The sequence below is a fragment of the Takifugu flavidus genome, chromosome 9 (genome assembly GCF_003711565.1).
Source record: "Takifugu flavidus isolate HTHZ2018 chromosome 9, ASM371156v2, whole genome shotgun sequence".
Lineage (NCBI taxonomy): Eukaryota > Metazoa > Chordata > Actinopteri > Tetraodontiformes > Tetraodontidae > Takifugu > Takifugu flavidus.
Window position 1 is genome coordinate 11,019,754 of NC_079528.1, and position 8,501 is coordinate 11,028,254.

An 8,501-nucleotide genomic window follows, 5' to 3' on the forward strand; every position below is an offset into this window, starting at 1 on the left:
GAAACCCAGAATCTGACCCCCTAACAAGCATCAGTGGCAGGAAAAACTCCCTTTTAACTGGAAGAATCCTTGAGTAGAACCAGCAGTTGTTTTCATGGCTGGATGAAAGAGGAGGAGGAGGAGAGAAGGGAGAGAGGGCAGAAAGAGGAGAGGAAGAGACACTTAAATCACAAATGTCAATAAAACCAGAAAGGTGGAGACCGATCAGGGCATCAGTGACGTCACTGATGAAACCAGCGGCATCTGTTGCGATTCATCACCGCGTCGGCGCTGCCTGCCCACGTGACCTGCCCCGGTGATCTAATCATATCCGGAATTATCAAGAGAGGGTGCTGTTGCACCGCGGAGCGCGCACCAGAGCGCATCACTGAGGGCGCGAATCAAAGATCTCTAGCGCGTTACTGTTCATAATAAATGTCAACCAGCATTAAGGATGCCAAGGACAAATACTCCAGCTAATACCCCTGCATAATTATCAGGAGAGGGTGATGAAATCTTGGGTAATTGGAGGCTGTGGCGCCCCTTTTCTTTGAAATCGGAATCTTGCTGAGTTTCAGAGTCTGCAATGAGGATGGATTCTGACTTGGGGATCGTTTTGAGGTTACAGAAAAGGTTCTGGCACCACAAAGGTTCGAACAATGATTATGTGACTAATTGCTAAAGTATTGAGATCTCGCTACAGAGGTTTAAGGCCCCATCGTTCCCTTTCTTTTGATTCTCTTTAGAACAGTAAGCAGAGGTGGAAAGTGATGCCAGGATGAGGCACCAAAGCTTTCTGGTCCAAACACTATTGATTTGCTGGTAGCCAGATTTCTTTTTTACTGAAAAACATTTTTTTTTCAGATTTTGGATGATTGAAACTTCAGGATTGACATCATTATTGGATTGTTATTTCACAGTTATGCTGTTTGGTGCGTAAGCTCGAAACAAAACAACGTAATTGCTGCTGTCAAAACAAGCCAACGTTCTGACTCCATCCAGACTGGTTGTTCTAAATTCTCCACCAGGGCATTTTGATGGTTTATTTGTCAAAACAGAAAGTAAAAAGTGTACGAGGGATTATTTTCACCACTGGGACCAAAGACGAGATGGATCCTTTTACAAGTGCCACAACAAACTGTCAATTTAAGCTAAGTCTGTCTTGTCGGGCCTGCTTATGTAAGCTTGTTAACACAGCGCTTGTGACATCCCGCGGTGCGGCGCCATGTCAGGAAAACTAGCATCTATCCCTCCCCGCCAACAGCTAATTCGTTTTACGTTGGGCTGAGGTGGACCCGGGATCTGGCCAGGACCTGCGTGACAAACTGGAGCTTCTAAACGGCGGCGGCGGTGATAAAGCAGCTCGCTGTGTTAGCGCTAGTTTGATTCACAGGGTGACAGTTGCTTGTCTCTTCTGATCAAAGCCGTCGGACAAGTGTCTCACAACGCCAGCCCCCCCTCCCCCCACCGCCTCTAGCTAATGATACATTGAATACATTGTAATCTCATTATCTTTGAAGAGGGGAAAGATCCCTTCTGAGTGAGTGGGCTCCCTGTCTTTTGCCATCAGACGCCACTGAAGATCGCTGAAGCGCAGTCTTGTCTCATTACAACGAGTGAGAGATATCGGGCACATCCCATCTGCCAAACGCCGCCCGCACATATGTGACCGCGCCTCGGCCGTGTGAGCGAGCTGAGGAAAATGCATCTGAATAAAAGATCTGCTCATAAACTCGCGAATGGGTGAAAAACGGAGCCACCCGTTCACAAGGGGACATGGAAGAACTCATACGTGTGCAGCTCGGACCTGCGCCGTTAGCACTGTTGGCTAATTTCCTTCCTGGTTTCAGAGAGTGAATTAAATCAATGCAACATGTCACACTCTTGCATTTGTCTGAATTTGTTGGCCAAAACAGACAAAGAAGAAAAAGCCTGGAGCAGCTAGAGACGCCAAAGTGTTGCCGTTCGCCCCGGAATCCACTTTCCTTTAAATGGGTTGCTTCCCCGAGTGTTTGGACGTGTGTGCGTGACAGGCACGAGGTGTTTGCACGCTGCACGGCGCTTAGCGAGAAACAAACTGACACCAGCGGAAACGCGCCCGCCCTCGCGGAGGGAGGACACAGAAAATAGGGAGACTTCCAACGCGGCCCTGAACATGAGTCGTAGCTTCATGTGGTTTAGGAAATGATCAGAATTCAGAACAACAACAACGTCAACAGTTAATTATTAATGTCCGTGCTTCATTAGAATGAAGGTGAAGAGGTCGGTGTGGCCCCGTTTACAAATGTTCGTCTTTCACTCTCTGCTCAATAAAACACACCTTTCTTCCCCCCGTTGTTCTTCGATTACCAGCGACGCAGGACCGGGTCGTGATCGTGTCTTCAAAGAGGCCGTCGGCCCGTCCGCGTGGGCCATCATCAAACTGCAACAAATGATATCGATTATAATGCGTTAGGAATTGATATTAATGAGCTCTAAACCCCTTTGATCTGTGCAAACGCAGCGTGGGGGAGATTATGAAATAGCTTACAGAGGCTTTACTGAAGGCAGCCTGGGTGCACCTCACGTGTGCTATGTTTGTTCAACGGGATGATGAAGGCGCTGAGGTTCGGAGCACAGGAGTTGGAGCTCCGGGCTCAGGATGTGGAAGTTTTTTCCTGCCTGCCGGGATTTCCTCGGTCGTAATATCCGGCAGTTCAGCTCTGACTGAACGCTGGTCCGAGTCAAAAGATTGGTCCCCGTTTCCCCGGAGAGGCTGTAACAGATGTCGCCGCCCGATTGCCAAAACATCTTATGGTGGACACGGCAGAGCGACGCCACAACACTGATCAGCATGATGGATGTCAGATCCAAACCAATCCAGCCGTGCTTTTACCAGCTTTGAATTCATGCATGGGGAGGCCTGTCAGGGCCGAGGAATGATGTGGACACCGCTCTGCCTGTTTGTCAGCCGTTTTCGCCCCCCCCCCCCCCCCGTCATTGTTTGAAGCCAGTCATCTGCTGTCTTGTGCTTCTCTGCCAAAACGCCTCAGACGTGAGATTTAACGTTTGAACACTTACAGGAAGGAAGGCAATTAGTTTTAAGGGCGTTAAAAATCCTTCTGCATTCAACCCTCCATCTATTATTTTAATAAGATCTGGTTTTCGGAGGAAATTGAATTGAACGTGGTAACTACACTGGTCTGAACCGCACGTTACACGTGTTATTCAGGCAGTAAACTCGCGACCCTTCAATCTCACTCCGCTCGGAGCGCTTTTTCAACTTGGGAAAGTTTGGAAGGAGAAAAATAAAAGAGGCGCGAGAGCAGACTGTTGCAGGTTAGACACATTTTGAATAATGAGGACGGGTGAAATCCAGCAAAAAATCCCCAGTCCTTCATATTCAGTTGCTATTTCTCCTCCTTCACAGCCAGCATGACAACGTTCAAGACATTTCCTTCATCCAATGAACAGTGAGCCTTTCTTCTCATATGAGTTTACAGCAGAAGTGGTGGAGGCCCATCAGCTTTGCTCAGGGTTGCCAGTTTTGTCTTCTGCCGCTCCTCCCCCAGCACCTGGTCTTTCTCTCGGCACATTAAAGCCGCCCCAAAATGCCCGCTTACAAATTGCTTCCGTGCTAAATCACTTCCTTTCAGACGCTGCTGCCTTTCTTTTCCCAGACCTACCGCTTCCTGCTATTGTTCGGGAAGATGAACGGCCACTGACAATTAAAGGTGTGGGCCATTACTTCTGTGGGACGGAAGGTTAGGTCACATGCTTTCCAGCTGTGGGGAGAGAATACTGCTGTATCTACATCTGTCATCGGGAGCCATGACAGAGAGCCTCGGATGAAATGGCTGAAAAGCCGACAATTGACCAGAGCTGTGGATCCTTCGACTCAGGGCGGAGTAGATGTGCCAGATGATAGAGGATGAAAAAGTAGAGAAGCAGATTGAAAACATGCTGTAATGCAGTCTGTATCTGCATGAAAGAGTCTAACTCAGCAGGTCATTCACCAGAAAATGGTGCAGGGAGACACTGGTGCACGTGGTGATAGTTTACAACTCTGCATCAACTTTGCCATCTCTAATGGTGGTGGCACCAGAGAACCAAATGTCTACACAGGGAGGTGCTCTATTACAGCCTTGTTCACGTTCACGCATGTCTCATTGTGAGTGGCTAATGCTCTCATGGAACTACTAGCTTAGCATTTAGGGCCCAGGCAGACCAAAAAATAGTTCCCCAATTCTCTAAAAGTATATTACATATTCAGAGCGCCCCCATCTAGCATAAACAACGAAGTAGGTTGGGATATAAAGAGACAAGAGCATTAGCACTGAGTGTGTATTATTTACCCTGCCATGCTATAGCTAGTTCTGCTGCACCCAGGCTCCACCCCCAAGGGAGGCTGATAAATGACCACCTCAGACTGAACAAAAAATCAATGCCGCCCTGAAAGTGACCAAGGATAACAGCCCACCCACCTCCGATCACAACCATCATCGGAAAGTAGCAGGACACCACTGGGAATCGGATCTAGGTCACCACGGTTATTACTCCATGTCACCATGACGCCCCCGTAGAACCCATCCCCAAAGGCATCGGGGCGGGGTGTGATCTGACACAGATGGACAGAAGCGATCCTCATCCAACACCTCTTAACCGTCTCCACCAGCCCTGAGTCACCGCCACACGAGTGCGAACCCAGAGGAGGACGTCCAGGACGGCTTCCTGCCTCTTTAATATGAGTATGATGCACATTAAACCCAAGCAATTGAATTTTGATCATTAATTCCTGGAGACTGAACAAAGACTTGACCCCAAAACGATCCTAATTAATGGAGTGTCTCCATAGCTTATTAGCATTTGTCAGTAGGAAACTGAAACGGAGGGTGGGGGGGTGGGGTCAAATGCATTTAACTTAAAGGGGATTGAGCACAAATTTACTCCCTATCAAGAGAGTTGTTAACCCAGCTTTTACTGGTCAGTTCACATGAAAAAAATAAAATAAAAATCTAGCAAGAGGACGCTGCGGTACCAAATAATGAAGCACGCTGGGTTGTTTTCCCGACACGAGTGCTCACTCCAGTTTTTATCTTAGCAAGAAGAGCTAACTTTAGCTTTTGAAAGGGCTTTCTAAATCAATTTGACAACTTTGGACTTCCTGACATCCAGATTTTTTCTGTAATTTGGAGACTTATATTTTTTACATTTCCAATCCTCACAGGCATTCATGGACAGTTTTCACCACCACATGTATGTGCAAAATAGAGTTTTATCATTAGCATAAGCATACTAAAGTTCCCTAAATCCGACACCTTTCTGAAACACTTTTTTAGCTTTATTTATTTATTTATTTACAGGGTATCTGATTTTTGTGCAACTGTTGTCAAACCTCTTCTTGATTTGTGGTTTACAGAGTGTAAGGCTGCTTTAGGTGGCACAAAAGCTACAAAAACGAACTAATGCTACATATTTTTACAGAGTTATGTTTCCTCAAACGTTTTTTCCGTCAGACTAACACGAGAGAACTGCTTTGAGAACTTGTTCTCTTGTTACTTTTCCCTCTCTTCTTCATGTACAGCGCACCTGCTTTAACGCAGCAATTCCCAGCCGGAGATAGCTTAACCCCTGGGAATATTTCATGCACTTGCCAAGAGGTGCATGAAAAGATTAGAGAAGAAGAACTCGGCTCATTTGTGTCTGGCCTGTACTGTAGGCAGCGTACACCCTCTGAGTCGCATTTGACAGCGCTTATAAAACAACAAAACAACGCCGCTAAGGTGCTAAGTTAATTCTCATCCCCGTCAACACCAGACATCCGTAACACCCCACAAATCACACTGTGATGGCAACATTGAACTTGAGAACGGAAAAACCTCACGTTTCTCTTGCTTCTCTGTATGCCGAGGTGGACTGAATGATTTCCAGGCTCTTCATTTAACATTTAGAAATGTAAAATGTGTCCATTTTTGCTGCTTGCTTCCCCTTTTAGACTAACAAAACACACCCACTGGCTGCTAATACCCCGAGCCTTAAGTTACGGGTAGCTGCCATTCTTGGTACAACAGTTCTAAAGTAATAATTATGTTTAAGAATAATGAAGTAATGTTGTAAAACTGAGCACATTTGCTCCAGTGTTTTAGCTGCAGGCGTCTAACTGTAACTACCTACAGATGGGATGTGAACGGCGTCTCACCGGGGTTGGTTTAATCTTTTTTTTTTCCCAGAACATTTTGTTTCTTGCTTCACCTCAGGCAATCAGCGTCAGAGGCAGAAGTCCGCCTGGCAGTCACATCACCAGGAGGACTGCCCCCGGTGGACAAAAGCTGAAGTTGTCTTACTGCCGCGTAGCGTCAAAACTTACAGTATCTGCATGAAGCTAGCAGCCACGGAGGTTCAGCTCTCATCTAATTCATTTTTTCTTGCAGGGAAATCTTTCAATCTATATCCTGATCGACTCAGGTCTTTCGTTGTATAGCCGTTAGCGTGGATTAATAAATAGAATGCCTTTAAATGTATCCCCAGGCTCATGGTTGCTGTGCGCAGCTATTGAATTATTTAGCTCGAATCTGTATTTTGTTACAAAAGATTAGGACTTAATTCAGGAGGATACAGTGAAATCGGCGCGTGTCTTGAATTCACCGGAATATGCCATATTCTAAAACCCCTCCTTAATGTTTCAGTGTATCTATATTGGACACTAATATATTTAATCTAGTCTCCACTCCCCCCTCCTGCCGCGAAGCGCACGTCTCGTGTCCTTTGCCGCATAAGGAGACACGCGCTGAGCCCAGGCTTCCCAGCATGCCTCGGGCTTTCCGACATGCCAGCCGGATGCGATGCTGTGAGCGCCGCTGCCTCTTTAAGTCTCCTGCGCGGCATGTTAAGCAACGGTAATCTGCCGCAGTGCAGACAATAAATTCCACTGCATAACTAAGTGTCGCCGTGACACGGTACCTGGATGGCGCGTCGCGTGAAGGATGGGTGGACGGAGGCCCTGCCCCCCCGCAGGATAAATACAGCGTGTGTCTAACGCAGAGGGGGCAGGAGGTGACCATTATGGCCGCTCTGCTGTGAGAATAAAAAAGGATGCGGTCATAATTAGTTCCCTTAGCGAGAGTGCATGAGTCATCCGTGCACCAACGGCGCTGCGACCAATCCGAAGGCCGGCGCTCAGCTATGTCCACCAAGTTTTAATGGAGCGCCTTTTGGAGTGATGTAATGCTAAAACGCACAGCAGGCTGCGCAAGGCCAGAGGAAGCGAAGGAGGGGAAGTGAGGGAGCGTGAAAAAGAAGGAGACAGACGAGGACTCAAAGGGCCTGATTACCGCGTATCATCGAGAATACAACGTGTAGCTCAACAACTCCCCGGTGAGATCCCCACACTGGCGGAGGAAGATAGTGGAAATAAAAGGGCAGCTCGCGCCGAGGCCGCCGCATCGCAGGAGCCAGGGAAGCGATGCTCCGCTGGTCGCCGCGCTGACTTCGACGACTCGTGCATTTATTACACAAAGAAAAGAGGAGCCATTTCTGGCATTCAACAGGGCCAAAATTGTCCGGAACACCCTGTAATCCACAACAACAAACACGTTATATCCAGGAGGCTTGTCGGAGCGCTGCCCGGCACAAGTGCAGGTCTGGCTGCTGGGTTTTGATTTTTATTTCTATACTTATTTACTTTCATGAAAAACTTTCTTTTTTCCCCTTTTTCCAGTGAAGAGAAGTGCAGAGGATGAAAGTGTGATACTCTATAGAAAACACAGCTCTGCTTGATAAAACAGATTTCCCTCCTTTGCAGGAAACCTGTCAGCCTCGGAAAACTGCTGTTGACATGCGGAATGTGATGAAATATTGTAGATTCTGGCTGCCATCCCAAATCAAAGAAAGATGAAAGAAAATTTTGATTTTTGGAGAGAGACGGATCTATATTTTAGAAATGTCCATAAAAGGGCTGAAATTTCATTATATTACGTTTGACTGACAGCATAACAGAACAATCAGTGAAATAAATCCACATTCCATTTCAATTAGGCAATATTCATGTCTCCATTTTTGTGATTCCTGGCAGATCTGATTTTATTATGTCATTAAGCAACAAACACACTGTTTCTTTGTCTTAGAGGAAACATTAGACCTGCTGCATATTAAGATATGATTCCTAAATGGTCTCTTTTGAGTAGTTGAAGTCTTTCTTATTGCTAGCTACAGAAATCAATTACTGTTTTACAGAGATTTCTGATCCCTGATGGGGGATTCAGCGCGGAACGCTTGTCTTCTTTATAGGGCTCCAGGAGTTCCTCAGCAAATAAAAACGTCGACTGTGACACCCTCGCATGTTGTAATAATAACGACGGTAGTAACGCTGACGACCAAGTCCGCTAGAATCCTAAACTCTCGGCCCAAAACGAAGCAGGCGCTTCTTCTCAGAGACATTTTTCTGTTTGGATTCAGCTCCCGGACCAGTCTGTTGCTCCCTCAGACACACACACACACACACACACACACACTATGCAGGCTGTTAAATACCCCCAGACCTTTCA